The sequence below is a fragment of the Hemiscyllium ocellatum genome, chromosome 36, assembly GCF_020745735.1.
Source record: "Hemiscyllium ocellatum isolate sHemOce1 chromosome 36, sHemOce1.pat.X.cur, whole genome shotgun sequence".
Taxonomy (NCBI): Eukaryota; Metazoa; Chordata; class Chondrichthyes; order Orectolobiformes; family Hemiscylliidae; genus Hemiscyllium; species Hemiscyllium ocellatum.
In genome coordinates, this window is record NC_083436.1 from 38,184,393 (window position 1) to 38,207,591 (window position 23,199).

The 23,199-nt window shown below is 40.1% G+C and overlaps 1 protein-coding gene across 1 annotated transcript in view; it reads left to right on the plus strand.

The window, feature by feature from the left end:
- The window catches only part of ccser1 (coiled-coil serine-rich protein 1), a 1,124,107-nt gene that overhangs the window by 708,138 nt on the left and 392,770 nt on the right, over positions 1-23,199 (plus strand). The gene's annotated exons all lie outside the window — the stretch shown is intronic.

Below are 23,199 nucleotides of genomic sequence, written 5' to 3' on the forward strand. Positions count from 1 at the left end.
GTGCTTCCAGAATATTAATCTCAGAAAAGTTGACAGATTGATTGGAATGGTCTACAAAACATTTGGGTAAATGAACAAGGTTGCATTTATTGTCAAAGTGGTGGAGCATTGCTGTGTGACATTGGCAATTAGTCAAACTTCCTTTCATTGAAACCAGACACTCTCCGACCAGAATTGAGATTTCAACAGATTATTAGCTTATTTTCTCCAATGCTCTACAAAACTACAACAATTGTGTGACTTTGCCCTTCTCTCATGTAGCTCTAACAATAGTTCAGGGGACACTTTCAGTTTAGGATTTTGCATTTTCATCCGTGCAGAAAAGCTGAATTGAGTTACTAAGGTTTTTTATCCTGAATATAATGAAAGAAGTTTTAATCACCCCCAACCAGGCATGTTATGACACATGTCTGCAGCAGGTGAGACTTGGATCTAGGCCTGATTTTTTGAAAGAATTTCCTCAAAGTTTGGGGGAGGGCATCTCTTGTGGATTAGGATGATGATGGTTTCAACTACGGAGAGTACAGAGATTCCTCAGTGCTTCTCACCATCTCCTTGATTGAAGTTGGTACCAATGGCAGCCTTCCTGAATCAAGTGCTTAGGATGTCTGAGTTCTGACTGCCAAAGCAAACCATCTTCACTCAGTTCAAAGAAAGCAGTTGAATAATAGGAGGAAAAAGGAAATTTTTCAAAAACTCTCTGAAGGTTTCCGTTAAGAAATATAACATAGATGTCAGCATGTGGGAGACCCTCATTCAGATGAAACTGACTTGGAGGAAGCTCCTGTATAAAGGGATACAATTCTTTGAGAACACTCATCAGCAAGAGATAGTATGGAAAAGGAACTGGAGAAAAGAATGCCAGCCATTTCAATGCTAGGGATAGATTCCACCTCCCAGAAATTCCTGCGAAATGTTTATTTGGAGATTAGGCTCTAAGATCAGGCTCATCAGCCACAAGAGGACCCACAGAACCCATGACTTCTGACACAGAGTTCCATAGGTGGACAGTCATACCCATTAGCGAGTAATCGTCAGTGACAGCAATTAACCCAGATGTATGGATGTGACGAGCGCTCCACAAGAGCCGTTCTGAATAATATAAACCTGTAAAATCTCAGTCCTGTTTTAACCTACTTTGACAAAGTTGGACTCAGACCATGAAAAAGTCAATCGGTTGTTATACATTGGGCTGATATCAATTGGAGATGATTCAAAGTGGCCACTTTTGTAGTGGGCACATTACACTCTAAGCAAATATTCTCTTTTCCCTTGTGATGCAGGCTTATTAAGGAAGTGGATGGACATGACATCCATTTCGAGAAGCTAGTAACTGTGAATGTGTTCCATCATTTGGGAGCAATCACTCTTTACAATAGACAATAGGTGCAGGAGTAGGCCATTCTGACCTTCAAACCTGCACCAGCATTCAATATGATCATGGCTGATCATCCTTAATCAGTAAACTGAACATTGACTCACTGATGTAATTAATATGACATGTGTTTTGGTTTTGATTTAGTTTTTAAGAACTTGGCTATTTCCCCAATCTTCTAATGGTACCAACCTATAAAGGCCCAAGGGAAGTAGGAGATCAGACTTTGCAGAGTTGTGTGAATTAAAATTTCGGTTAGAAAATTTCTACATCTGCTGCTGATTGAGAATAAGGTCACTGCTGTGAATCAGGCTAGGCAAGAGACCAAGCGAAGCAGCGTGAATTGTAAAGAAACAGTTTTTCTCTTTTTCCTTATGATTAGAAGGCTGTGATCCAGTGAGAGTGTTTGATCTGAAGAAGGTTGATAAATAAAGGATTACCACTGACAGGGCTGTCTCTTTTTTAGCTAATCATTACTGACAAAAACAAAACTGTGAAACCTCAAATCATTTCTATACAGTGGTGTTATGTTCCCAGCTGCTATTTGACTGCATTAACAACTGTGAGAAAGACCAGTCTATAAACCACTTGCAACCGAAGTGCTGGTACTTAGGCACAATCCAAGAAGTGTTCACTTCATCAATTGGTTCAAACCAACTTGGTTTAATTTATCACTAAGAGACCACAATGGTGCCAAGAAATCAATTCTTCAATATTTGGCTTCATTCTGTTGAGTGAAGAGAGTTCTTGGCCTGATAGAGAATGTGGTAGTAACTGAGGAAGTTTAGGGACTAAAGAGAGTTAAAGTTGCAGCAAAAGCCGGCTGAGAACGGAGAAGGTTATGGGAAGATTTGCATCTATAAAGTAGTGATGATTCCTGATGGAGGGCATATGCGTGAAACGTTGGTTTTCCTGCTCCGCGGATGCTGCCTGACCTGTGCTTTTCCAACACCATGTTCTCGACTCTGATCTCCAGCATTCACGTTCTCCTATAAAGTAAACTGGTTCACTACAAACATCTCCTCTAAGGCTGTAAGCACATGAAATCCTTCATGAGCAATGATTCCAAGCACACGACCTGGTCAGTGACAATAATATGCTAACTATTAGTTTTGAGGATGATCCAAACACCATGCAACCTGGCATTACCCAGAGAGCTAGCGAATTTTTGAAAAGGGACAAAGTATGTGCTTTGATGACATAAAACAATATGGTGAGAAGCACTCTGATTATTTCTGAATACAGTGGAATCCAGGAGCTTATGGCATTTCAAATTATATTAATTTTGACAAAGTTTGAGTTTAATAGTGAAAAGGTGTAATACCAATGTTGTATCTTTTCACTATTAGACTCAAAATTTGTCAAAATTGCTGTAATTTGAAATGCCATTGGCTTCTGGAGTTCCATGCAATACCAAGTTGTTGATATTTTCAAATCAACCTTTTTCAGAGATATTATGGCATACCTCTGCAGGAGCTGAGTCTTGAACCTAGGTCTACCTGGATCAGAGATAGGGACACTACCACAAGAACTTCATAACCACATTATTTAGAATCAAGCTACATTAAAGTAAAACTCAGCCTATGTTTCATGAATACAGGCAAAATACAGATGCTTCCTAAATAAATGAGAGAATTTACTGACAAGCCTGTTTTATGACTTTGTCACCAACAAGCACACGATATGCTACTTTGATTATTTGGGTGTTAATGGAATTAGCAAACCAATGTGTGGCAGGCAAAACAAATTAAGTTCATTTCCCTGAATGTAACCCTGGCACTCAAGTTGAATGTATACTTGGATATATTCATTTGAAGTTCTAGAGAGAATTGTTCCCTCACTTTTTGAATGCATATGCTTGTCTCTATCACATTTTTAGTCAAAGTAGTCAATTGTCAGGAGTCAGGAAACTGTTATCTCTGGCAATGGGTCACAAACAAAATTTCATAGATTTTAATTTTTTAAAAATGTTCGATTATCAAGCTTTCATCAATTTGTGTTTGAAATGATCTGGAGGAAAGATTAAATCCACTTCTAGGACTAACCAATTCTACAAACCAAAACCAGCACTGCAACCTTGTTTGGTCAGCAACTAGTGCTTTCTTTAGAAATGAGTGGGATAAATATTTTAAACGTACGCAAGATAGAGGGCAATGGTGGGGTTGAAGAACAGGTGATAGTTGATCCATGGGATTAATTTAGAATCAGTGCAGCAAAGGTTTGTCACAGGCTGAATGACTTGATAGCCCTCTGTCTTTCTTACTTGGAAATGTGACTAAGATTAGATTAGATTAGATTACTTACAGTGTGGAAACAGGCCCTTCGGCCCAACAAGTCCACACCGACCCGCCGAAGCGCAACCCACCCATACCCCTACATTTACCCCTTACCTAACACTACGGGCAATTTATCCTGGCCAATTCACCTGACCCGCACATCTTTGGACTGTGGGAGGAAACTGGAGCACCCGGAGGAAACCCACACAGACACGGGGAGAATGTGCAAACTCCACACAGTTAGTCGCCTGAGTCGGGAATCTCTCTCCTCAAATCCAAAAAAGTCAGTTTTCAGTGTTCCTTTAAATGCTGTTTTAGTCTAAATTCTTCATGTGTTGAGCCCACGAGCAAAATAGATTTGACTTGCAGTTCAATTTTGATCAAGTTTGTGCAGTGACAGGAACAGGGTGGATCACACCCCCTGGACACAAGTGATTGTGCAGTACTGGTATATCTCTGCAGGTTACCTGTGCAGTGACTTAGCCAATGAAGGAGTGGTGAAACAGGACCATTTTAAGTATACTTGCTGCAGCTGTTCAATCTATAAATTCCTCTGAGTCACTGCTTTTCAAGGGAGAGATGCTTCATAAAGCAGCAAGATTAATGTTGCTAATGTGTTCTGCCTTGACTGTTGTGAATGGTGCCTCTGCATATGCTGAAAAATGGATTGCGCTATTTGGATTGGCTGTGTTATTTGTGCTCAATTTTCTGATCTCAGATAGGAGACAGATTTCCTACCTCCCAGCTAGGGTATAAAAAAAAGAGGGCAATGCAGCCATGGGTGGAGAAATGGAAATCAGCAAGCTACCTTACTCTTATTGATTTTGATTCTATCAGGGGGTGTTGTTGGCATCGTGGTTATATCACTACAATAGTAATCCCGAATCTCCAGTTTAATGATCCAGGACATGGGTTCAATTCCCACTGAATGTATTCAATGAATAATCTGGAATAAAAAAGCGAACCCAATGATGACCGTTGTCATAAAAAAATACATCAAGTTCATTGATGTCCTTTAGGGAAAGAAACCTGCTGCTCTTACCTGACCTACGTATGACTCCACGCCCACAAGAATGTAGGTGATGTCTTTTGTCCTCAATACAATTAGGAACAGGCAATGAAAGTAATGACATCCAGTAATCCCTAAGGAATGTGTATACCTGTGGATATAGGATCAAGTGGAACATAATAATCTTCTGGCCCATGAGAAAAAAAGGTGCTAATATCTTCGTGTTCAAATGCAATGAAGCATTCAGTAACATCATTTGATATCAAAAAGTGTTTTTTGGAATTTCTTTCGGCAGGAACAGTTACCATTTGCACACTTGCCATCTTTTATCATGATCATGATTGCTTTTGATAACTCCTAAAATAGTATGAGGTTATCAAATCACTCAGAAGCATTCATAAGAACAAGGAGCAGGAATAGGCTGTCCGGCCCTTCGAGCCTGCTCTGCCACTCAATAAGATCATGGCTAATCTTTTTTGTGGACTCAGCTCCACTTACCTGCGTTTTCACTATATCTCTTAATTCCTTTATTTTTCAAAAAAGTATCTACCTTACCTTTAAAAGTGATAATAGTGTCAACTACTTCTCTTGGCAAGGAATTCCATAGGCAAACGTGTGGACTGCAGATGTTTGAGATTTGAGTCGAGAATGTGGTATTGGAAAAGCACAGCAGGCCTGGCAGCGTCCGAGGAGCAGGAAAATTGACATTTCAGGCATAAGCCCTTCGTCAGGAATGAGGCTGGGAGTCTAGGGGGTGGAGAGATAAATGGGTTGGGGGTGGGATTGGGGGTAAGTAACTGAGAGTGCGATAGTGGACAGAGGTGGGGGTAATGATGATAGGTTAGGGGAAGGATGGAGCAGACTGGTGGGAAGGAAGCTGGACAGGTTGCATCCACTCCACCCTCCCCTCTGACATCACCATTGCCCCACCTCCATCCACCTATCACACTACCTGATGGTAGAGTTGGGAGCAAAGGCAGCAATTTATTCTCTGGTATCCATAAAACATTCAAATTTTTCTGTCATTGCTTGTGATATCTTCTCAATGCATTGATTAAATGATCACCATATTATTCACTCTGAACATGTATGCTTTGGTAGAGAATGGTCCCAAGAATGTCACAATTATGACATTTAATCAACCAAACTGGAATTATCAGCATTGAACCCCATGTTTAAAAATGACACTTTTCAAAGCACTTCATATTTTAAACTGCAGCTTGTTTACCATTAGCTGGCATTTGCTCTTTGGATAATGGCTGTTAAATGTAATTACCATAGCAAGGACAGTCAGTGCTTCATCTAAATTGTCTGCCTCCAACCAGTCAAGTGATTAAAGTATTACATTTGGGTATTTCAAACACATCCAAATAACAACAACATACATTCACACTGTCCTCAGACCTTTCAGAGGCATATATCAGAAAACCATGTTGATAACAAGCTGAAGAAAAGAACTTTAGAATGGGTGACTAAGAGCTTTCTCAAAGAATGAGCAGATTCAAAGGAATAAGGGAATGTCTTAAAAGAGTAGGGAGAGGTGTTCCTTCTTTAGGAAGGATTTCTCAGTGCTCAAGGTCGACACATAAGGCTGAAGACATGTCTATTAAGTGTCACAGATGAAATTTATCGTGTATCCTGTTTCTTTACAGTGTAATTATTAGTTAAAATATTAAAATGATACAAGATAGAATTTAAAGTCAAGCATGGTTATAGCATAGTTCCAATACTGTCAAGATTAAAAATAAATTATCCTTCTCCAATGATCCATATGTGCAAGTGTGATCTGGTTTGATTCTGAAATTCAATTTAACTTTAATCATAAGATTCATGATCTGATAAAATAGTTGGCTGAAGGAAAATGGGAGTGAACAAGAGGCCAGAATGTAAAAGAGCAAAGGTATTAGAAACAATTGTGAAGAGATAGAGGAAGGGGTAAAAACATGAGCATGAATATTTTAAAATGGAGATGACTGGGGACTAGAAGCAACTTAAACATGGAGTGAACGGCACTTGGTACAGAAAGCAGAATTTTCTGAGCTGAAGAACATGGAAGAACATTAAATAATCTTTAAATGTAGTCTTTCCTTGTGTTCGTTACAGGTAGCAAGACTTCTAGATCCTATCCCTTGAAATTTCATGCCCGTAAGATCATCAACCTTTGTCTCCATTGATTGAAAATTTCCATAAGCTCATGACTTCAACTGAACATTGGTCACCTGTGTTAATCATTCCTTTCAAGGCATTTTGTCTACTTTCCCTCAGCCTGATATTGTGAAGCACAGTAGGCAGCTTATATCTTTCATGAAGTAGCCATTATAAAGAGGAACTTTTGTTGATATTTACTATTAGTTTTAGGGAAACTTTATGATTATTTCCAAAAATTCAAAAGTTACAAGACCAAGTGTGAAATTCAAGATACTTTGAAGACCCATGCCTATTCTGGTGTAAGGGAAAAGAGGCAAGCCAGGAGCAGTGGAGAATTAACTTTTTAAATCATTCAAAGAAACAGCAGAAATCTGGTCATTTTAAAAATGTCATTTTATAGTTATCTTTGGAGAAAAGTTTCTTGGCTGCGAATAAGCTGCAGGGAATGTTAAGGTGATTAAATAATAGTAAATTAGTCAGAAGGTCATAAATTAATTTGTGATGTTGGCTTTGTTTTGCTGATACAACTGGGTAGATGCTGACTCTTCGTGATGATGGTTATAGTGAGTCAACTATTTGCTTTATTTCTCTCTGCACTTTTATTTCTATTGCATCTAGACCTATATCACTGAAATCAATGGAAGTCTTTAAATTAGGTCTCACATCTGGGGTCTTATGGTCGTAATAAATATTTTTTTTCATCACGAATTGCCAACCGGTATGATCTATATATCATGCAAGGCAATATTCTGATGGTAAGTGTCATGATGGAGATTTATCATGACTTCTGTTTACACTACAATATTTACTAAAAGATTCAAATGATCAAATGTGGAATTTGAAGACAAGTGTGGTTGTAGCACAGTCCCAACACTGTTAGAATAAACATTTTTTCATCTTTCTGCAAGATCTCTGTACAATTGAGATCTAGTTGGATTCCATAGTCTAATTTTAAGTTTAGTCATAAGACTCAGGGACTGATTAAATATGGGATCTTTCTAGGTACAAGTTTAGGCAAAGCTTACCAATTTATTAAGTTATCAGAATAAATACAGCACAAATAACACTTGGCCAGATATTAGACTGAATACCTGCACAATTGAATAAACGCCACATATTGCAAATACTGGAAATCTAAAACAAACATAGAAAATGCTAGAGAAACCTAAGCAATGTCTCTGGAGAGAGAAATAGTTAATGCTTTGAGTCTGATATGACTTCTTCAGAACCTTATTTCCAAAGAAGATTCATTCAAGACTTGAAAGACTAATTCTGTTTTTCTCTTCATAGATACTGCCAAAACCACAACATGCTGCTAATTCCTGGTTAGTTGGGTGCAGTCTCTTCTTTTTTCTTGCATGGATGACTATGGAAGGAGAGGCCTCATTTTATCCTTTGCAAGCTACAATCAGATACCTCTGGACAATAATTGGTCCAGGCGTTCTGAATTGGCTTGGTGATACTTGCCCAGTATATCAGCAGTTGATGGTCAATCTTAGATTATTAGATAATATATGCCCAGTTTCTGATAAAAAGTAACGGTCATTTTCTGTCATCTACAGATTGACCTTTTAAGATGCCATTCAGTAGTAGTGATATCCCAACTCATCATAGCTTTACTTGTCATTTCATCAAATTGTGTAGCTTACCACTATGATAATAAAGCATGTTATTTGATCCCAATTGTATGTTTGGTTAGGATAACGGTTGTCTGCTGTGATGTCTTCATGATTGAAACACTGACTTCATTGTCTCCATTTTTTCTTAACTATTAAGAGTCCTATATTAAATCAAGCCTCTTATCAGTGACTTTTCTTTGTGTATAAATCATCCACTAAGTGATTATTTCCCGATGTGGTTGTGGGTACTTGGAATACATTTCTTCACTTTTAAAACAGGATACAATAGAAAAGTTGCTTGTAATCTTAAGCATATATGACACCAACAGAAGTTGCCAATTCAAACAAATTATGCAAGAAGATAATACTAATGTTATACAAAGTCTGTATTAAGTATAGATGCTTAATAAACTGTATGTAACAGCTGAGGTAGTGAGATATTCACACACATTCAGTCACTACTTTTTCTTGTCTGTAAACGTTTTAGAGAATTATACAGTTACAAACGTAAGAACACATTCTAATCTTTTCATCAGAGTTAGCTTTGTAACATTTAGCCAAACATTGCATGTCGAATACAGCTGCTATTTATTATCTCCTCCTTAACTTCCGGTGGCAGTGGCAGCAATGCCAAGACAAGTCAGACGCTGATCCACCTCAGTCTCAAGTCTCCTCTCGAGTGAAGAACAGCTCCTGAGTTGGCTTCCCAGTCTAGGCCTTCAGGTGGGCCGAGGCTCCAGGTCACAGCTAGGCCCACGCAGCTGAAGGAGCAGAAGCATTGGTGAAGGGGACAGATGGTGGATTGGAGGCAATGTCTGGAGTGTTCGATGTGAAATGGGAGGCTTCTCCTGATCCACCAATGAGGTGGCTTCCAGCAACCTGGTGTGGCTATCCTGACCCAGCATGGCGGTCTTCTTTGCCAGAGGTTTCTGGCCCAATATTCCAATGGCCCAGTTTGGTGTCACATCCAAGCGTGTCCTGGCATAGCATTCTCATCCCTGACTGCCTCTCCATTAATCATTTACCAGCTTTCCCCGGGCTCAGGAGCCATTAACTTAACTGTGATGAACTTTGTCTTAATTTTAATTTTCTTTTATTATTATGTATGACTTCTGTCATTGATATTATCTGGCATTATGGTGGGGCAATTTAGAAAGCTTTTCACTGTATTTTTCATGTAAAAGTACATGTGGCAATGTATTACTTCTATTGTATTCTATTCTGCCTACAGTGAATGTCTTCTAGCCTTCCTTTATTGATACCACCAGAGTGTTTTCGTGAGTTTCCAATAAGGCAGGAGTTGGCTGTGTTGGAGGCATGACCATTGTTCCCTGCTAATTTGACATCCTTTGACAACTGGACAGAACCCTGTGAAATTGATTATTTTTACCCATGATGATCAATTTCATCCCCATTATCTTCTCACCATCATCTTGACAATTGAGTCGGGTTTGAATTGTTATAGTCAGAACCACGAAAGAAAATGTAAAACAAGAAAGAAGATCAGATCAGTTGAGAGCTTCCTCCAAACATGCCTGTAAAAGTTTTCTTGAAATGTTTTACTTGAATGAAGGAGTTGATGAAGGAGAGGTTTTGTTCAATAGCTCCCTCCTTGAAACATTGACTTTCCTGAATATCTGATTTTATATCAGCCTTTCATGCTGAACTAAAGAAGACATTTGTCAAATATTACAAAGGACAAATTGACTTCTCAGTTCTTTTTTAGATATACTGATTTAAATATCAAAGCGTAAAAGTTTGGTTGTCATTCATATGTAATAAAAAATGATAAAATATCTTTGCTTACATACATCGGTTCCCCTGTATTGACACAGATGTGGCACATGCCTTGTCAGAGTTGTATTCAACGTGCTTTGTGTGCACTGTATTGATGGAACAATGGTTTGGACACCTTCCAGCAGCTAATGCATTTTCTGCCCCCATTTACCTGTATAAGATGAATTCAGGAGAAAAGAATCTTTGTGACCTTCGTGAATTGAAAATGAACCTCTTTTGTCCAGAGGGAAAAAAAGATCTTTTTTGTCTTTGTGGGTTTTGGTGTGAAAATGAAAACAAATATATTCCCTGATTCAGCTACTGGGGCTGTGACGATTCTTATCAGCTTCAATTTGGGAGGCTTACTGACAATTGATGGCATCACCCGAGTGATGGTTTAATTGCCTGATTCTGAATGACAGCTGAGGAGGAGGGAAAAGTGAGAGTTTTCAATATTTGGAAAGGAAATCTTGTAGTGATCTTGGAAGCCTTGCACATTGTTCTGAGGAACTGTGGAGGATTCATTGCCATCAAACTGGGAAAAGCATTGAACAGCAATATAGCAGTTTGTATTATAGGTGAAGGAAGCTGTGAGCGTCAATTTAGGTTATTGATCATAGAATATGACTCGGGAATCTTTTACTGTTCCTCTTGGGAGCCTCAACCATAATGTAGGTTATATTGATTCAAAAATCACTGATCACATATCTGGGTACATACCATTTGAAATACACTGAGTACTTACACAGGAAGTTTTAGATATTGATACAAGATACCTGAATGTAATGCGAGCGAGCATCATCCTTAGAATCCTTCAACCTAAGAAACAGAAAGCTTTATCAGTAATATGTCTATCACTGCCTAAGTCTATGTTTCAGTGTCTGAACTGATTCCTGCATTTAGTGTTATTTATTTAACAATTGCAAAATCCAGAGTCAAGTGAAGAGCTATGCATTTGCTGCGTATCATTTAATTAGTCTGCCATTTCGTCTGTAGAGGGTACAGTTGCTGGTAATGTGCAGCATTGTTTATTTCTGTTCACAGGTGCATAAAGGGTTCAGAACTAGTGAATATCTTTGAGGTGTGGTCATTGTTGCTATGCAGAAAAGGTGTCACTGAATTAATGCACAGCAACATCAACAGCAATATGATCATGACTGGACAGTCTGTGTTTGATTGATGTAGATTGACAGATAGATGTTGACCAGAACATAGAGGCAATGTATTCAAACCATGAAGGAATTCTGTGTAGTCTCCAGCTCTCAGATTTATCCTGAATGGACGATAACATTCAGCATGCTACCTGCTTTAACTCAAGGCAAGCTGAAGTAGGACTGAATTTTGAAAACCATTATACTATGAAATGCATGACTTCTGCTCCACCTTGCCCTAACATATACACATGTTTAGATTAAATATCTTTGTATTTATGTGCTCCATTGACAGTTAACATGAAGGTCACCAAATTTCAACACTTGCTTCTATGTATTTTGATACACCAGATTCTGTGGGTGTTTATTAATCTAGTTCTCTGAAAATCCACTGGCATTGCAGATATATTTCAAAGAACCAGTTGCTTGTTATGATCCAATTAGTTCACAATGGACTGGAATAATGGTTGAACTCTGTCTTGCTCCTAATCAGTTTTCAGTTTTAGGTCTTTGCATCATGACACTTAGATCTGAAAAGTGGATTGCCAGAAAAATGTGACAACTTATAACATTGTAGGGTGTTACTGATATGGAGAAAGGTCCTTGCCTGTGGACCTGCAGTATATCAGTTGCCCAAAAGCCACTGATGGGTCAGCTGGATAGATAGGCTCTTACAGGTATAGCCAGAATTCCATCACTTAAACAACTGGGAGTTTCAGGAAATAATAATGTGAATCCACTCGAGGATGTTGCTTGAAAATTGTGGATTAATGTAGATTATTGAATTTCCATCTTTGCTCAAACTGACTTGATAAGTTGTTTTCTCCCACATAATAATCAGAATGACCAGAAACCAGCTCACGTTATAAAGGCTTGTTTCTTCTCTCCCATCACTTTTTGTTTAAAGATGACATTCTCCTCTCAATTTTTTCTCACTTCATAGCGGTTTTCAACCCAGTCACCTCATCTCATAGCAGGACTCCTCATCATCTACATGTGGAATGAACTTCCTGAGCAAGTGGTAGATGTGGTTACAATGACAATATGAAAAGGAAAGGTTTTGAGGGATATAGGCCAGAAATAAGCAGGTGGGACTAGTTTAGTTTAGGTTTATGTTTGGCATGGACTGGTTGGGCCGAAGGGTCTGTTTCCATGCTGTATGACCCCATGACAATGAGAATTCAGTATTTTCTCATCTGTTCTCCTTCATTCAGATGAGTTAATCTGTCAACTTCTCTCAGATGCATTGATTTGAAGAGCTGTAGAATTCTCCTTGGTGTCCTAGTCAATTTCTGTCTCTCAAATCATACCACAATGATTTGGTCATTATTTATCTCTTGCTATGTCTAAATTAGTTTATGCTATGCATTGCTTTGGCTCTAGTTTGTTCTGACATCATGATTTTCTCATCACTGTGAGCCAACAATTCTTGCCCAATTCCTGACTTCCCTTAAAACATAGCGGTGGGAAGCCTTCTTCATAATGAAAGAATTGCTTGGCCATTTCAGGTGGGGTGTTAAGAGTCAATCGCAATTAAGTGTCTAAAGTCACATATTTAGTCAGTTTGGTGTAGATGGCAAATTTTCTTCTCAGATGTTTGTTGGTGAAATGCATGTTTATTATCCAACAATCCAGTGTTAATATGGTCACCATGACTGATACTAACTGCTTACTCCAGATTTATGAAATAAAATGAAGTTACAACTGCTATGGTGATCATTAGACCAGTCCTCAAGATTGCAATTGCAGGAGCATAACTGCAATTATAGAGCTAATATGTAAATGCAAGTTTGTTTATCTGTCCTGCACTCTCGATTCGAGTGGTGCTGGAAAAGCACAGCAGTTCAGGTAGCATCCGAGGAGCAGGAAAATTGACGTTTCAGGCAAACGCCCTTCATCAGGAATACCCTGAGGGGAACACCACCCCTGCTCATGATTCCACCCCCATTCCCCGCACCACCACACCCACTCCAGTTACAGGCTCCGCCCCTACTCCCAGCTCCACACCCACACCAGATCCCAGCTCCCAGCCCTGTCGAGTTTTCACCATCCCTCCAGACCTCCCCCTCACTGACGACAAACGATTAGTCCTCAGCAAAGGGCTCACCTTCATCCCCCTCCACCCACGCATCAATGAATTTAATAAAGCTGTATTCCTGGTGAAGGGCTTTTGCCCAAAATGTCGATTTTCCTGTTCCTCGGATGCTACCTGAACTGCTGTGCTGTTCCAGCACCACTCTAATCCAGAATCTGGTTTCCAGCACCTGCAGTCATTGCTTTTACCTATCTGTCGTGCACTCTCCTACCTTTCTCCCTCTCTCCTTTAACTGAACTTGTCATGCAAAGACAGAGGCTACAAGACCAGGTCAGAGACTAAACATTCTGCAGTATCTCACCTCCTAATTACCCAAAGCCTGTCCACCATCTTCAAGTCCCATGAATAATGGAATATTCCCCACTTACCTGGATGAGTACAACTCCAACAGCACTCAAGAAGCTTGACAGCATCCAGTACAAAGCAGCCACTTGATTGGCACCACATCCATAAGCATCCACTGCCTTCACTAAAGACACCCAGTATGTGTACCATCTAGATTAGATTACTTTTGATTAGATTAGATTACTTACATTGTGGAAACAGGCCCTTCGGCCCAACAAGCCCACACCGACCCGCCGAAGCGCGGCTCACCCATACCCCTACATTTACCCCTTACCTAACACTACGGGCAATTTAGCATGGCCAATTCACCTGACCCGCACATCTTTGGACTGTGGGAGGAAACCGGAGCACCCGGAGGAAACCCACGCAGACACGGGGAGAACGTGCAAACTCCACACAGTCAGTCGCCTGAGTCGGGAATTGAACCCGGGTCTCAGGCACTGTGAGACAGCAGTGCTAACCACTGTGCCATCATGCCACCCGACACGGCATCTACAACATGCACTTTAGAAATTCTTATAAATTACTTAAACAACATATTCCAAACCCATAATCATTCCACTAGAAGCAGAAGGGCAGCAGATACCTGGGAACATCACCCCTCTGAGTCACTCACCAACCTGACTTGTATATTTGTATCACTCAGCTAAAGTCCTTCAATTCCCAGGGTAGTGCCCCTATGGTTCTACCCATAGCAACAGGGGCTGCTGTGGATTAAGAAGACTACCACCCTTTCAGGAGCAGCCAGGTACAGGCAGTAAATGCTGGTCCAGCCAGTGGATCTCACATCCTGTGAATTAATGAAGAAAAGTCTGAGCTACTGCTGCAGCGTTCAAGTGTTTGGTTGGTTGCTGTTGGTGCTGCTAATGAAGCAGCAACACCAGCTGTCATATGCTGCATCATTACTTTGGGACCATAACCCTGTGAATAGAATTGGCTAGCACTACCTGGCCGGAGGGTTTCAAGTATTGTGCAAGTCCTATATCAAATTGGATCCAGACTCCTGACATTGATATTTACCAAAGGCTTTTTCATGGCCTTCTCAATACCCTAAGCATTTAATTATGCATTTCCATTACCATCCTTCTCTAGACTATCCCATTAAAATGCACTTAAATGTCTAACTCAGCAGACCTCTGACATGGCCTCCTGCTCCAGTAAGCAGACAGCTGCATTATCTTTACCACTCATGCCCAGTGTGCTATCCTCTAAATTAGACATCAGGCAGGATCATGTGGATCCTGATATTTCCCGCCTCATCTTCAAGAGCTAAGGGTGAATACACCTCCACTTTGTAACCATTGAATGCTCAGTGCGGCATAAACTGGCTGAGGGAATGATTTCCATTCTTGCCTGGGCAGGAAGTCCCAACATAGAGAGTTGCTGGCAATTCCTTGATCAGTCCCAGAGCAGGCAGATACCCAATTCCTGTACCAGCCCCATGTAAGATAGGAGAGAATTCACTGTGTGCAGGGTAGGTAGCAGGCAGGCCACTTATTACATTTTCTGAGTTCCAAACCCACTGGAGGGGGAACTGTAAGATTTCTCCATAGGTCTCAGTACATGGTCTGGTGGCTACAATGTGCAATTGAGTGACAGGGTGACTCCATTGTCATTGACTTGCTGCTATTCCTATACTGCTTGGACAGGTTGGAATATAAGATGTAGAAGTAGGCCATTCAGCTCATCAAGTCTCCTCAGCCATTCGATGAGATTTTGGCTGATCCAATAATCCTCAACTCCAGTTTGCTGTCTTTTCCCCATAACCTTTTTTTTCCCTTTCCTATTGAAACCCTATCTATCATTTGCAATACTGTAGAAGAAAAGTTCAGTTATTGATCAATAATTATTTAAAAGCTTGTTGCACCTTGGTATATATGTGAAATGGACAGATGGATGTGCAGTTCAGTTTCAAGGAATGATGGACGTGTTTGATATATAAAACTGAAATCAATATGGGGTCAAGGTAAAGTTTAATTAAAGGTAATGTGCAAAAAATAATGTGAGCAGCTATTAATGTTCTTATTTGTGTCTTGTATTCATTGTATGATGTTTACTTAGAACTACTTTCAGTCGAGCTGGGAAAGATAATGGGTGACTAAATGCATTTAGGATTATTAACAAAATGGTAACAGCAAGATTGCGTCAAAAGTGACAGTGGAAGGTTAGATCATGGAATTCTTTGAATGTGACAGGAAATTGCACAAATGCGTTTCTGAATCAATATCTGTTGAAGTGAGTATCTTCTTCAATAGAATAGCCTCTATTCTCATGTATGCTGTAAGTATAGTGAAAAGTTTGTGTCGCCCAGTTACAGCACTGACTTAGATAACAGAAGTGTTTAAGCACAGCTTCTTTTGTGAATAGATTTGTTACATAGTAAGATGTTCAACATTACAGAAAAGGGTTTAATGCAGCAGACTACGCTGACACTTAGCTTCCAGTTCACACTGGGCCCTAGCTCATGCCAGCCACTGTCTCACTGGGAGGCTGTTGCAGGAGGCCAGGAGTTCGTCACATCCTACAGAAAGAGGCCACTGCAACAGATTGAGAGGTTTCCAAGCCAATGCTGGCAGGCCACTGCACCAGGCCAGGAGTCTGTCTCCAAAGCCTGGGAATTGTCACTCGCCAAAGCCCAGGAATCGTTACTGACGTCCAGGAGTCAAAGAGAAGAAAAGAAGAAGGAGAAGAAGGAAAACCAGGGGAAAAGAAAAGAGATGAGAGAGAAGAGTGAGAAGAAAAGAGGAAGAGCGGGTAGACGAGAACGAGCTCCGGCTGGAGTGTTCTACTTTGCCACCATCTTGCAACATACAAGAAGGCGAAGAATGAGTGTGAGAGTGGAGTTGGACTTTGGAGCATTATAGGGTGATGTCACAACACATACTTGACCAAAGAGCTTTTTCTGTTCAATAATATTCCAGGGTGACCTCCCCCCACCGTCTTTTCCTCTTTCTCTCTTGTATTAATTAACCATTAGTTGGATGACTATATGATCTCTTTGGGGACTTAACAAAGAAAAGATATGTTCTGTTCCATCTGACCTCTCCATTGTTGCCATATTATTGCAGCTTGTCTTGTGAGGAGGTATTGAGCAATTTAGGTCAATGCTCACAATAGTTTAGAAGAGTGAGAGTAGATTGAATTGAAGTATGCAGCATATTAAAGGAGATTAAGGTCGAGGCAGAATGGAATGCTTCCCCTTGTAGACTTATCTAGAAGGAGAGGTCTTGGTTTCAGGCAAAGCGGTGGCAGACTTAAATCAGAGATCAAGAGAATTACTCCTTTCAAAGATCATTCAACTTCTGAATTCATCACCCCAAAGTGCAGTGAATGTTGGAACACTGAATAAATGTAAAGAGAATAAAAACCAGAAATCTGAAACAAAAAAAAACAGAAATTACTGGATAAACTCAACAGATCTGGAAAGTCTGTAGAAAGAAAGCAGAGCCAAAAGTTTGGGTCCTGTGACCCTTCTTTGGAATGTTGACTCTGCTATCTCTGCACAGACCTGCTGAGTTTTCTCGGAAATTTCTGTTTAAGTTTGAAGAGGAGATAGACAGATTTTTAAGTAATAATGGGTTAGAGGATCATGAGGAGTGGGCAGGAAAGTAGAGCTGCAGTCGAGATGAGATCAACCATGACAGTATTAAATGGTGCTGCAGTTCTTACATTGTTATGCGCTGCCTCAGTAGAGGTGGAGATGTGGTTGGGATAGCGTGGGGTATGGTGGGGGGGTTGCGGTTGCAATTAGTGGTTTGTCATATTCTGCCACAAACATTCTCGGGGGCTGTCTATCACCACTGTGGCCGTCATGCTGTTAGTCTCCAAATACACCACTTCTTACTTCACATGACTGCTTGCGCAATTCCCAACTGTACACTGTTGTTAGTGCTGTCCTTGATTCCAAGGCAACTGAGCTGGTTGCAGATTCATATAACCCTCCGTGTGAAGGACAGGCTGCAAAAACAAGGGGAACTAAAATAATAGTTTTATTATATTCAGCTTCAGTGCCCCTCTAATTTGCAAACATTACACCTGGAATCATTGCACACCAACAATTATTAATTTTACTGTGAAACTAGAGATGAACAAGAACCATTTAAGAATGAAGAAACAATAATAATGCAATTAAAATCAATCTTTTTATTTGCATTTTCGTATTCCATTGAAAAGTATTGGTTGTTAATTTTCGTCTCTTATCTTTCACCATTACAAAATGAAACCAGGGTTGAATCAGAATAATAATACAGAATAAATGGATTATCCCATTCTTGATTATGCATTCCAAGTATTTCTTCAATTGTGCAAAAGACCCTTGCAGTTCACACTTGCTTGAAGCGCTCCTGAGTTATGAATTATTTATGCTCAGGAAAAGAGCTTCAATAATATATCCAGTGATAAAGCAATATTCTAAGTCACTTTTATGGGTTTTATTATAGATTTGAAAGAGATCCCTGCAAAAAAGACCTCTAAAACTTTAATAGTTCTGAATGTTATATATTAAAACTGTCAACAGAAATGATTGTGATTCTTGTTTCTCTGCAAGACAGCTGGACATTTACCTTAGTGAGTACAGGGTCTTATCAGCATGCACAGCAAGTTTATTCCATTCATGAATAACCGTCCTTTTGACAATTAATACCACTTTGGAGCCAGAGATGCAGTAAGAAAGAACAAAGAACAGCACAGCTCAGGGACAGGCCCTTCGCCCAACCAAGACTGCATTGACACATGATTCCTTTCTAAACTAAAAACCTTTTACCTCTCTGTTTCGTATCCCTATATTCCCTTCCTATTTCTTTATTCATCACAATGCTTCTTAAACATCGCTATTGTTTCCACCTTCTTCAACTCTGGCAGCTCATTCCAGACGCTTATCTCTCTCTGTGTAAAAAAAGCATGTTTCTTCCATCTCCATTACACTTAAACCCTTTTACCATGAACTGATGTCTCGTAATATTTGACATTTCTAAAATGTGCTGACAAAAATAATGAGTTGTTCCTGCTTTTTTTTCAAAAAGGATGTTATTTTTCCTGGCTGTTTGTACACCAGTAGCATAGTGGAAACAGAATGCCACTATAATATTGTAGGAGGCTTAGAATCATAGAATAGTGTGAAAGCAGGATGTTCAGCCCATTGAATCCACATTGACCCTCCGAAGAGCATCCCACCCAGACCCACCCTATCGCTGCATTTCCCATGACTAATCTTCTTAGCCTGTACATCCATGGATGCTATGAGCAATTTAGCATGATCAATCCACCTAACTTGTACATCTTTGGACTGAGGGAGGAAGCTCACACAGACATAGGGAGAATGTGCAAACTCCAGTTAGTCATATGAGTTTGGAATCGTGCTGCCTCAGTGTAGGCTAGACAATGTAGGTGTACAAAGTCCAACTGTGACAACACAACTAATTTTATAAGTAAATGGTTTTCAGGATTCACCAAAGTGCATTTAGTAATTGAATTGTAATTTGTATCCTTGAAATTTATGGCTTTGCACTTAATTATCATAAATCCTGTAATTTTGTTTTGTTTTAAATATTATTTGTTATATGATTAAGTTTCAAAAATATAACTATATATCAGAATATTCAATTTTTAAAAAAATTGTTAATGACAAATATAAATTTGATACCAGGACTGAGAAAGTAATTCTATTTAGAAAGGTTGGAAATGGGTTGGAAAGGTTTTGAAATGGGCTGGAAGGCAGAGGTGTGAGCTGGTGGAAGGGTTTTCAAAATTGTTGATGTATTTTATGCATGTGGAAAACCAATGTGGATGACAATAAATATTGTGTCATGACTGGAATGTACGAAGCTTGTGAAACTTTATATGGAATGGTTGCATTGAGTAACTTTAAGCCTTTGAGAGGAAGCTTGGTAGATACATGATGGGAAAAGAATGAAACTAATCTCACTGACAGAGTTGGATGAAGTGGGAGGAGTAAAGGCTCGTGCAACATAAATGTCAGCACTTTCTTCAGTCATTTGTAGGATGTGGACATTTCTGTCTGAGCCAACATTTATTGCCTCTCCCGAGTTACCCTTGATAAGGTGATGGGGAGCTGCCTTCTGGAACCACTGCAACATCCACAATGCTGTTATGGAGGAAATTCCAGTATTTTGACCCAGTGACACTGAAGGAATGGTGATATATTTCCAAGTCTAGATGATGAAAGACTCAGAGGGGAACTTGCAGGTGATGGTGTTCTTATATATCTGCTGCCCTTGTCCTTCGGTATGATTACAGTAGTCGGTTTAGAATGTACTATCTAAGTGCTTTGTTAAATTTCTGAAGTTCATATTGTGGAAGGTACTGCTGCTACTGAGCATTGGTGGTGGAAAGTAGTGGGTGTTTGTAGATGTGGTGCCTGTCAAACAGTATGCATTGTAGTGTAGTTGGAGCTGCACTCATCCAGGCAAGTGGGGAGTATTCCATCACACTCCTCATTGGATGTTGCAGATGGGGGACAGGCTACGCGAAGTCGGGGATGAGTTACTCACTGCAGAATCCCTCATCTTTGACCTGATGTTGTAGCCACTATCTTTATACAGCTTGTCCATTTCAGTTTTTGATCAATGGTAATTCTAGGATGTTGATAGTTTAGAATTCAGTGAAAGTACTGACACTGAATATCAAGGGGCAGGGTGGTTAAATTCTCTCTTGATGAAGGTGATCACTGTCTGGCACTTCTGTGGTGTAAATGTCACTTGCCCAAACCTAAATATTTTCCAGATTTTGGTGTATTCGAACATGGGCTGCTTCAATATCTGAGGAGTTGCAAATGGTGCTGAACATTATGCAATCATCAGCAAACATCCCACTTCTGACCTTATCATGAAGGGAGGTTCTTGATGAAGAAGCTGCAGTTAGGCCCTGAACACTACCCTGAGGAACAGCAGAGATGTCCTGAAACTGAAATAACTGACCTCACCAACCACAACCATCTCCCTTTGTTCTGGTTATGATGTTCAAATAGCCTTTTTCAGTGCTGCTCCTTCTGTATTATTTCTTGTAGTTTCAGAGACCCCAGTTTTAATCAGCAATTCATAAAAATGTTTTCTCGATTTTTCTATGGATTGGGACCTTTGCACTATGAGCCAGGACCATGTACTGTAATTAGTTCAAGCTCAACCATTGAAGTAGCTCCACATGAAATGATTTCATTCTCAACCACCTACACATTTATCGCGAGCTGACCCACGAAGCAGGAAACCCAACAGGAAGGCAATAGTAGTGCCTGTTTGCTAGTCTCTCTGTGAGAACTTATAGAGAAGGGAAGGGTTCTCAAAATGGTGGATATTCACTCAACATTATTTCAGGCATGCGATTGATGTATGGGTGTTTCATGGGAGCTCAGACTAGACTGTTAACCCTTCTCAGAAGAGTATCTGTGGCAGCTCCTCTACCATTTTAAGTTGTGCATCCCCAAGCCCCATGTCCAATGCTAACTACCAATTTGTCTCCTACCTCCTGATAGAAGTCTGCTTCTGCAACATTGCAGAAAATCTCAATGCTGGGGAAAGGTACCTTTGACTGGGGCATGACTGGCTTCAGTGCTTGCTCTTTGCTATGGGACCAGCTGTTGATTTCTAAGGGCAGACCACTCCTTGCAAATTCATCAAGGACTAGGATGACATCTAGCAGTCATTCTGGAAGGACTTCCCATTGTTTTCCTGCCAACCAGTGCCAAGTTATTTCTCAGTGTAATAATATGAAACAAAGAACTGTGAATGTTGGAAATCTCAAACATGTATAGAAAATGATGGAGAAACTCGGCAGGTCTGGCAGCATCTGTGGAGAGAAAGCAGAGTTAATGTTTTGGATCCAGTGACCCTTCTTCAGAACTGATAGTAGCTAGGAAAAGGTATATATACTGAAGACAAAGGGTAAGAAGGGTTAAAGAAGTAAGCGATAAGTGAAGCCCTATATGGCTAATTGTTAACAATTAGGGATAGGCAATAAATGCTGGCGTGGCAAGTGATGCCCATATCCAATGAGGACTTCACCCCACCATCCATCAGCTAGCTCGTGCTGAATTGAATTCATGGTGTGGGAGGTTCTAGATACTGTCACAAGCTCATCAAACCACTTCTTTATCCTGAATCGTAGCTTCAGGAGGTGTGGTTTTTTTTCAGGCACAGCACAGGCAGAGCCCATTGGATGCGTTGTTCACCATTTTGTTGTGAACATTTTCATTCTCCTGCAAGGAACCTTAGGATAAAACTGTCCAAGGAGAGGCATAACTTCTGTCTGTCTTTTGACTGAAATCTTGTAGGGGTCAGTTTAGCTTGGTAAGCATGGATGGCTGATAATGGTAACTGTGTGTGTTCAATTCGTGCACTGACTAAGGCCGCCATGAATTATTTGTCTTCAACCTTGCTCCTCACCTGAGGCATAGTGACCATTAGGTTAAATTCATCACCAGTCATCACTCTCTCTTGAATTGAAGAGTAGAAATATGGTGACTTTACCTTTTATTTTGCAGGTAATGTTGCCACACATCCACCTTCAAGTCAAACAACTTGAGTCTTTTGATGACTGCCAGTAATTCTGAACTGGAAATGAAACAGATCTATGCTCATTCACTGTGGCTATATTTTTGTTTTAAAATAAGACTATTGTAATATTCATGAATGTCTTTCTTTTTCAAACATACAACCCCCTTCTGGCGTTAGATTGTGCAAAAGGCTGACAGCTGGTCATGTAAAGAACAATTGAAATCACAATATATGTAGAATATATCTTGGTAAAGGGTACATAACAAAAAGACTGAGGGATCTGATGGGAAGTCAGCGAGGTGGAGTTGACACAATTAAAACATTGCGGGTGTGTTGATTCAGTTTAATGACCTTTTACAGTGCGTAGCAATTGCTACATCTATCAGCAGATATGTCCTTGTTCTGCTGATAAGGTTTCTGGAGTCTGTAGCATGTTTTAAATGTTTGACACTGACTTGGTGCTGTATTGAAGTTGACCAGGCCTTCACGAAACCAAATAGAAACTAACTGTTGCAGGGAAGTTAGTGTCAGTCTTTGCACAGTGGCAGCATTTTCAGGAATCAGAAGGTTGTGAGTTCCGATCCTACTTCAGGTCCTTCAGAATGCAATCTCAGATGATGCTCCAGTGCTGCAGTGTTGGACTTGCTACATTAAACTGAGTTTGCACCCTCAAGTGGGGTAATAGATCCAAAGGCATAATTCAGGAAAGAGCAAAGTCATCTCCTTTAATCAGCTGCCCTTTTCCAGTCTGATCCGAACTGAGGCTGCCTCATGGGCCTAGGTAAGCTCACCCCTGCATTCCAAGGCTCTGCACATAATCCTTCTCCTTCAGTACCAGCAGTGACCAACTTTCTTAATGGCGCTGCTGGCTTCTGGTTGGAGGAGGGAATTCACTTTA